We start from the raw sequence: 10,272 nt of genomic DNA, 5'->3' as shown, positions 1-10,272 counted from the left end.
ACTGTAAGTTCACCTATAACTGATGTGATTCCAAACGTTCTACCAAAAAGTTAGAGGAACGTTCTGCTAGCAAATTACAGGAATCATTATATAATGTTCTAGGAATTAAACAAAAGTGTGATAGTACCCATTTTGACGTATTGTGCATTATTGAAATGTAGATCTTCTGACATGACTCAGACTGTTAGAAAGTCCTATGACATAATGTTAAAGGAACCTTCATAGAACGTTCTAAGGACATCATACAAAAGTGTTAGTAGCACCAATTTTAACTTCCTTCGTTGAACTGTGATATATATACATTGCTTAGAACGGTATGTAACAAAAACGTTCCAGGAATTAATGTGCCATAAATGTTTTACTTGAATATTTGTAGGGTCTGCTTGTTTAACTTCTAAGCGCCAATTGTACGTGTAGTAACTGCACAGGAGAATGTTTAAAAGTACCCTATATTAACTCTTTAAAATTAACAATGCGTCAACTCGACTCTAACACAATGCGTCAACTCGACGACAACTCGACACTACGTCTCCTTTGGGCAGTAACTGAAATCACAGATCTAAACTAAAAATTCGAAGATGTGCACAAGTAGTAGAACTAAGCTACAGGGTTCAAGTATTCCTGTTTTTCAAAACCGCATCAAAACTAGTGGCAGGAAGTAAATGCAGTTACGCCATGTAAACCAGCAATAACTTCGGGAGCACAAGCTCACGCAACGGAGGTGACGGCAATAGACTAACTCTCTCTAACTTTCCTACTGAACCTCGGGTTTTAACTCTTTCTTCACAAGGTAGAATTTGCATTCCTTCACGCGCGCTACCAAATTTAAATATTCTGGCATTGACAATTAAGAGAATGAAGGCTTATAGAAAGTTTAAAATCAAACTTTGATTGCACCGATTGTTGTCATGTAGACAGTATAGAAAGATTTCTTAAACCCAAAATAAAAATCTATAGTTCTGAAATATTTCTGGAATGCATAAAATGAATTTATGTTAAAATAAACATAAATCCCTACACGTTCATGTCACGTTACATAAAAGTAGTACAAGCACAAGTATTTGAAATTCTATCAGAACTGTTCCATTTTCTATCAGAACTGTTCTATTTTATTTCCATTAAAAGGGAATTTTAATGGAAATAGGTCCACCAGCGGCCGAGCGGTAACGTCGTTGAACGCTGGTAGTTCGGTCCGAGGTTCGAATGCCGCGAACGGGCTGCCTGCATGGGCGTTTTCGTGGTTTTCCCCATGTGTAACGTGTATACGAGCCAGTTTCCCTTAGAAAGTCCTCCACGAAGGCATCCCTCCCTTAAGGCAGATAGCCCTCGAGTGCTTTGCCGTAATCTAATAAAACCAAAAACCAAAACCAGTTTTCGCCTTTGAATACCCCACATAGCACAAAAACATCATTGGGATATCCCAAGGATGTTGCTCGCGGGATATGCGCACATCCTCAGGACATCCCGCAATATCCCGCGAACCTCCTAAACACCTCCTCCCGAGTGCTTAATGTCACATCCCGGGATATCCTCAGGACATCCTAACCAAGTCTCATCGACAGCGTGCGGGATGTTATTAGGATATGAACTCCTACTTACTACATCCTCAGGACATCCCGGGATATCCCACAAACCTCCTAAGCACATCCCATTATATCCTAAAAACATCCTATCTATATCCCATCGACAGTGTATGGGATGTTATTAGGATTTAAAGTCCTACTTACTACATCCTCAGGACATCCCGTAATATCCCAATTTCCTCCTAAACTCATCCTCCCGAGCGCTTAATGTCACATCCCAGTATATCCTTAGGACATCCTATCTACGTCCCACCGACAGCGTATGGGATGTTATCAGGATTTGAAACACTAGTTACACTATCCCTTTAACCTCTTAAATACATACTCTCAACTGCTTAGTGTCACATCCCAGTATATATACAGAGGAAAATTCCAGTGAAAGTATGTGAAGGTGTGATGATCTAAAACCTACTTTTTTTACACAGTCTCAAATCCTTCTCCTATGGTTACTATGGAAAAATCAGAAATGTTGAAAATATTTATACAACTTATTTTATTTTTAAATCTGAATTTGTGAATGTATTAAAACTGAGCAAGGAAATTAAAATGAATTATTAATACAAAATATTAAAACTGAAAATTTTGCTTTTATTTTTAAGATATTAAAAATCTTTTGATCATTTTTAAACATCCAATAGCCCCCAAATTGAATTATTCATAATTAAATTGTTTTACAAAATCAGTTTCTAATTTCAGTTAATTTGTATTAAAAATTGAATAATAAAATTTGCCATTTAATAATCTTTACATAAATGAATCATCTTTCTTTAAAACATGTAAGGAATTTATAGTGTTTTGATGACACTGTTGGGAAATTGTTAAAAGGAATAAATTGTATTTTTAAAACTAAATCAATTCCTAGCCTCAGAATAAATAAATATGTTTTCGTAACATGAGAATGCTGCAGGCTTTTTTATATATTTAATATTTAGTTGTAAAAATTTGACATTATGTTAACAATTCTTTATATCATTCAAAAGGTAACTCAAGAAGCTCTTCTAAAATTCTATCTTTCTTCTTTACACAATTAAAAAAAAAATCTGAAAGGCCTCAGATTTTAGCAGTCACTCAAAGAGGCTAAAAGTTTATAAATGCATAGATTACCAATACAGATGGGGCAGTGGAAATAGCAAAACATTTTATAAGATACTGACACCAGAAAGTTATATATCTTCTATATATTTGAAAAATGAAGAAATATATCATGTAATTATGTAGAAATATTAAAATGTTTTCAATTAGATATATCATGAATTAAATGCATTTTAAATCAATCAGATTAAAAATTAAAAAGAGCATTGTTAAGAACTGTGTGTAATGCTTTTAAATAGCTTGGCTTGTTAGTCAATAATATATTAGGTTTTAAAGGTAAATATGTTAAATTTTGCCAAATGGCAAGACTTGAATGAAAAGCGAAACAAGTTTACGACTGACGATATGAAGTCACATTTCAAAACTAATAGCCCTTTTAGATTAAAAAAAAAAGTTCTGAAAATAATTTGCAATGGTTCATTGGTATTATTTTACGCAAAATTCAGTAAAATGAAATTTACCCATTGAAATCAGCACCAAATTAAACTTTGTAAATTCTACCGCATGTTAAAGGTTGTCTCATCCAGAATTTTATTACTAACCATTCATTTCAGAGCAAAATAAAACAGTAATTGCCATTTATATGACAATCAATATCAAAAATTTAAATCTGCATTTTACGCAACATAGAAAAACTTCAAAAGATCTACTGTTTACCATGCAATTAAGGCATTTTATTCTGCAATCAACTCTACCAATTATTAATTCCATTAAGTATATTCAGTTTACTCTTTCTGCTCAATATATGCTATGTAAAATTTTCCATAAATTTATTAATTCATTTTATTTTGAGGTGAGCTTTTATTCAACTCTCAATGTCAACGAGAATGTTTAGTTCATTTTTTATTCGGTCTCAAAAGAGAAATCAAAATAAGTGGATTTATGAATCAAAATACAAGAGAAATCACAGTGAGAAAAGCACTGCTACCTTAAATTGTGATTATATATAACAAATGCAGTGAATTATAGTTAAAAAATAGTGAAAATATTTATATTTCTGAACTATTTCATATATAACATTTTCAGTTTCGCATATGTGGCAATTTAAGAACTTTTTTACGTATACCATTTTTTTGAAATATCTGCAAATTTTTGTATCTTCAAGGAAAGCTTATTCTTTCACCTTTAGTATATAAGTAATGGTAATTTACCAGATAAAATTACTTAATGGGGAATACAGAAAAATATCTAACCACTTACCTTTGTGACTTCATCTGCAGAGAGACTAAAAAAGTAGTTCAGCTAAATCTGCTATAATAAATATTTATAATAATGCTAAATTATGCAATATCTATTAATATGACAAATTTTTGTAAAGCTATTTATTTGGATGAAAAATAAACACATTCAGAAATTTATGGCACTATATTATGATTAACAGAGGAAAAACACTTTTCAAAATTCAAAATAGTTTTTATTAATCCAATTTATCACATTTTATTTGAATTCATGAAAAACAATCTTATATCCATGTATTCTTATGTATATAAGAACTCTTGATAAATTGGATCTCTGTCATTGCCTTTCACAGCACCTAAAATAAAAAAACACTTACAATTACTATATGTGAATATAATTCATAATTAAATTTAAACAAATGACTATTAGAATGCAAATTAAAGGAAGCGTTTAAAATATTTTAACATTTAATACCTATAAACAGAGTAGCAATTATTTGATTTTTCGATTATAGTAAAATAAACATGGGGGATGCCTTTTAAAATTTTTTATGTCAGAAAATAAACTCAAACCACCAGCTGAACATATGAGCAGTTTTATCAATCAGCCACTGGTAGGTAACCTGGATACTGAATCAACATATAAAGTTGCCAAGATAAGGAAAGAAACAAAATTATGATAATCACATCTTACCTATTCATAAAACTATTTTAAATTTAATGTGTAGGCAAGTCCAAACAGAATGAGAATGAATTTATTTTGCAACACAAAGTAAAGTCTTGCAGGAGCAAAAAAAACTTGTCTCATGAGATTGGCAAGTAAAAAATAATTAACTGCATCTGGTAACATTTATCTGACAACACATAAGTAATTGTTAGCTACGTGCAGAAAATAAAATCTGATCAGGGGCGTAGCTAGAGGGGGGGGAAGGAGGGGCATCTGTCCCCGGGCGCAGAATCCAAGGGGCGCCAAACTGATGTTAGAACATTTTAGAATTAAATGTTTTCCATCCTTGGCAAGCAGTAGGGGGTGCGAAATCTTCAGTTGTCCCTGAGCGCTGAAAACCCTAACTATGACTCTGAATCTGATCATGTTAATGCAATTTTAAACTTTTGAATTTAACCGCAGAAATTTACCAAAGAAGTACTTGTAACAGTAGTAAATGAAGATGTGGCTAATCTTTACTGTATGGTACACCTTGGTTTCTGTCTGAAAAAAAATCGCAAAGTGGTTGTTTGTGAAATGTGGAAGCCCATTGCGTCAAATAAGTTTTTCGGTAACCCTAATGTTGATAATGTTGGCGAAAGTAGCCTTTAGGGGGGAAAAAAAAAAAAAAAAAAAAAAAAAATTTTTTTTTTTTGTCAATAAAAAGGAGTTATTTCAAATATTGCCAACGTGTTGTGATAAATTTAGTTTTGAGCTACTTTTTTTAATAGTAAACCTTTTGTACGGTCCCAGGTTTTTGGTTCTTACCATTCTTTTCAATTGCTGTGTTTGGTTGCACGGAAGTGGTATGGTCTTGTATTTTGAACATGCTATTTATTATTTTGGTGTGGGTACCATCGTTTGAGTATGTCTGAGGTGACTAAGAGACGAAAAATTGAATTGAATTGCTTACCTGGAGGATGGTGGTGGGAAGCCTAAACATATGCATGTGAAAAAAAAGGTACGTGAAAAAAATGACGTTTCATTTATTTTTTTGTCTCTGTGTGTTAATTTTTGTTAGAAGATTTGTTGTTTAATGTTTTTATGTTAGGAAATATGTATTTTTGGTAACTTATTCCTCTCTGTTTGTGTATTTTTGGTTGTCTGTGTGTTAAGACAGTGATGAATATTTTCTGGTAACTATGATATTTTTAACTTTCTGATTTTCTTAAAGTGAAAATAGATCAATGTGTACATGGACAAAGTTAAGGCAGTGCACAATGCCCAGTTTGTGCAGTTCTCTGTTTTAATAGGTCGATGTGTACATGGACACAGAGTTTGTGTATGTCTTTGACTTCTTATTTTGGTTTTGTGTAGCGGCCACCTTGAAATTGGTGCCGATCCTCTCAGGTGACGATCTTGATATAAAAAAAAGAAACGATTCACCAAGGGTTACAGTAGAGTAAATTTTTACCAAAGATGTTCTACCATAATCACCATTTCAGTGGTTTAAACACTAGTGGAGCAGTATGCAGAGATGAAGATTTGAGTTTTGTTTACACAGCATGATGGTTTAGGCACTCCAGCCATTACAGTGAACAAAATTATAATAAACATAGCCACAATAATTGTCTATAAATATTGATGTATAACACTGCATTAACTAATATATTTCTTATGCTAGTATATACAGAATCCTTAATCGAAGGGAAAATCAGAAGACTGTGCATGCATTTTCCTTTAACTGAAACATGGATTTGACCATACAAATCTCAGTCTTACGGGACATGCCACACTATGCAGATAGACAGTAAAAAGTGCTTGCGTTGTTTTTATTTGTTAGAGGTATGAAATAAATATACTTCTAGATTTTAATTTTTTCTTTTCTTGTTTTACATTTGGATTACCTATCAAAAAGTAAGGAATTTTGATATTATTACAATATCGGAGTTAAAATAACAATTATTGGACATGTTAAAGTAATGAAAATTTTAAATTAGGTTAAAAAGTAACCCTTAATGTGGCATATTTTTGAATTAAACTCTATCGACATTAAAAACAACAAAACGTCCCTCTTTATTAAGGACTTTAATTAACTAATTTTAAATACGGAGATATGAATGAATTTTTTCCCTTGCATGTTATAATAACTGAAACAAAATTACTCTGATACAGTCAAAATTCCTAAATGCAAGTACATAAAATTTATTTTAGCAATTTAAAGAGATGAGACACACTGAACACATGAATAAATTTCTATCAAAGAATAATTTATTAAATTTGGCCCGTTCCATAATAAACTTTAACCATTAGATTACATTATTACACCATGTTATCAGTTTGAAAAGCAAGTCATATGCCAGATCTTGCATGTAAATGAAATGCACAAAATAATATACAGATTATTGAAAAATGATGTATACCAATGTTTATAGATATGATTAAATGTAACAGAAAATTTACTGTCACAACCACATTTTTAAGTGAAATGTATTATTTTAACATTTTACAGTATTTAAGGTATGGCATTAAATGCAACATTATGTGCCTGGACATAAGTTAGTAAATTAAAAAATAATAATAATAATAATAATCAAAGAATGAATGTCATAAAAAATTTCAAAAACAAGCAGAATTTAATTTAGAAGACCTTTAGACACTTATGATAAATAAATTTGAGAATTCTTCACCCAAAATTAAATTATAATTAACTAAAACCAGTTTGACTGACCTTCTACAAAATCCTTCAGCTGCAATTTTTTCTAGCTTGAAAACCAAATTCTTCTCCACATGGTAATAACATCTTAACCAGTTGAAATTCCTGCAGAAAGTTTGATAACACAGTAATAGAATTAATAGAATAGAAAAATTAACACAAAAGTATAGAACATCATTTAAACTTAACATTATTACAAATTTTGGTGCTTTCTGACTATCTGCAAAGCTGTGAAAATTGGCAAAATTGTTAGTTTATGGTTCATATCTACTGCTCTGTTCACAAGTAGTAATTCAAATAAGCACTTTATAAGAAACAAGAAATTTTAGGATGCACACACACACAAAAATATATACATTGGGTCAATATTCACATATTTTTTATCCAATGGAATACCATTCAGAAATAAAGATTAAATATAAAGCATGTAAATACATGTGTGTGGTATGCATATTCATAGTTTGCTATTATCGTGTGCATACTCTTGCTGTTTTAGCATAAGTTGAAGCTGTGAGGGCAGATGATAAGAAAGTATCAGAATTTTTCATGTATAAGAAAAGATTGCCCTGACAATAGTATCTCAATTGTTTAGCACTGACATTTACATAGCGCATTAGAAATATATAGTAATATATGTATAATAAAAAGATAATTGCATATTATTAATTCATTTTTTTAAATGCCAAACTTTAACAATTCTTTCACATATAATTAAACAGAATTCTTTCACATGAACATCTAAAATCCCTTCTTAACTAAAGAATAAATAATAAAACCATGTAAATTTCTTATCAAGCCCATCATTTCCGAAATGTCTACTTCTGAAAGTTCCCAGCATTTCTCAATATATTATTAAATTACTAAACTAAGCATCAATGATCGTCATGTTCGCTAATGTGGCAATATCTGTCACACTTCTTTGTTACCACAAGTAACAAGTAGGCTTCAATAAATCTTTAACTGTTACATGCTACTTTTGTCTAAAATTTGTACAAATAATAAAATTAAATGAGCTCTTTATAATATGCTAAAAGAAATAATTTTGTATGAAAATTTGTATGTTATATATTGGCCTGATTAATGATTCTGGAAATAATTCGGGTTTTCAAAGTGCTTCCAATAATTCAAATTTCAGCTTGTGTCAAAACAAAATCTATAACACAAAGATAAGCAAATTTCCTTATGAACAATGCATTTTAACATTATTCAATCACTGGCAATCACACAGTACTGATTGCTTCAATAAACATTACTGTAACTGTGTTATTTAAAAAACTGTAATGTTTTAATTATTTCCTTAATTAAAACATTACAGTCTTTTCCTCCTTCTAACACCAAAAGAAAACCCAGATAAGAAATATAAAAATATCAGTAAAAATAAATTATATTATTGAATGACACTTTACATTAATTACACTTATGCATATATTATTTTATTATAAATTATTTCAAAATCAAAGAAGAGAAGGAGGAGAAACTTTAATATTGACATTTCTAAAATGATATAAACATTAATCATTTAGCACAATTTGTTATTTCAGGCAAAAAGAATTCACTTTTCTGGATAGCATTTATATTTCCATCTCACTTTCAATGAAACATTAAGAGAAATGCATATAATTTAAACACCAGTTTATTTTATTTATCCGACAGATTATGTCAACTCGAAAAAACCTATCAGTAAAATTCGGTAGTAATAATTCTGAATGTTAGGCAACTTGCAAGATTCAACAAAAATTATCAATACTTTTACTATAATGACATTACTACAGTAACATGAACATAAAATTAAACTGCATATAACTATAAAATAAGCCAGCATATAATAATGGTGCATTGGTTACTAAAACAATGGGCTCAATGAAAAAATACATGTATTATGGTAGCTATTCATATTCTTCAGCTTTCCTAATATTCTCAGGTTCACTTTACATAACTAAAGTATCTAAAATACAATAAAAATGCAAACAATATTTATGAGAAAATGATAAAAGCATTCATAAGCATTTGATTGAATGACCATATTTTGTCTTCCTGCAAGTCGAATCTTAAAATGATATGCAGTTTGAAAAATGCTTAATCCTTTTATAAAATATTCAAAAAAGATTAAAAAAAGGTACTGTTCTGTTACCAGGACCGGGTTCAGAAATGTATTTATGTATGCTTGTATATTTGTATGTTTGTGTGTCTACATATACACATCTATGCACATACTTACGAACACAGGTTCATACATTTCCGATTCTGGTAAAGAACAGTACCCCCAAAAAAACTTGAATTACAAACTAGATTAAGATAATGTTTCAACCATACATATTTTGGACAAAACAATGCAAACTCTTATTTTTATACAATTGTTCAAACTATTTAACATAAATTTATTGCTGCAATAAAATAATAAGCAATCTGATCACACATATTATTTTGAAACTGAATGCATAAACTAGACTAAAAAAAATTCAGTCATAAACATTTGGATAGCAGGGCAAATTAGATATTTGAAAAGACAGCCAGCCATTGAGATACACGTAATTCACGACAGAATGGTAACAATTCATAAAGCTGTGAAACATTTAACTGTCAAAATGACATAAATAACATAAATTCGAAAAGCAAAAAAAGTAAACATACAAGTATTGCAACTGAACTTACCTTTCATGCAACAAAAAATATCCATACAAGTTAACCTCATGGCGCAGCCATTTTGGATTTCGTTTCAAATCAGACAGATGTTTACGGATTTGCGGAAGAATACGAGGAACTAGTAGTTTGCCGGATACAATGTGCAATGAAGCGAAAGAATATAGTTCTGTAGAACTTCCTACATTATTCCGTAATAAACAGTACTATTTCCTAATTTTTTCTTTATCTAATTAATTAATTAATAGGGAAATAGTTAAATAACGCCGAATTCATTTTTAATGAAATGTAAAATTTTGCATGTATGGGACGACCACCTTTCATCCAATATTTCTGAGAATATAAACAAATTTTGGAATCTGAGAGTATCAGTAAATAAATATATAGAATATCGCCTCTCAAACGACCACTTCTGAA

The sequence above is a fragment of the Stegodyphus dumicola genome, chromosome 9, assembly GCF_044657685.1.
Source record: "Stegodyphus dumicola isolate Sdum_Otavi_A_Nest chromosome 9, ASM4465768v1".
Classification (NCBI taxonomy): Eukaryota; Metazoa; Arthropoda; class Arachnida; order Araneae; family Eresidae; genus Stegodyphus; species Stegodyphus dumicola.
Note: the sequence above shows the minus strand (reverse complement) of the source record.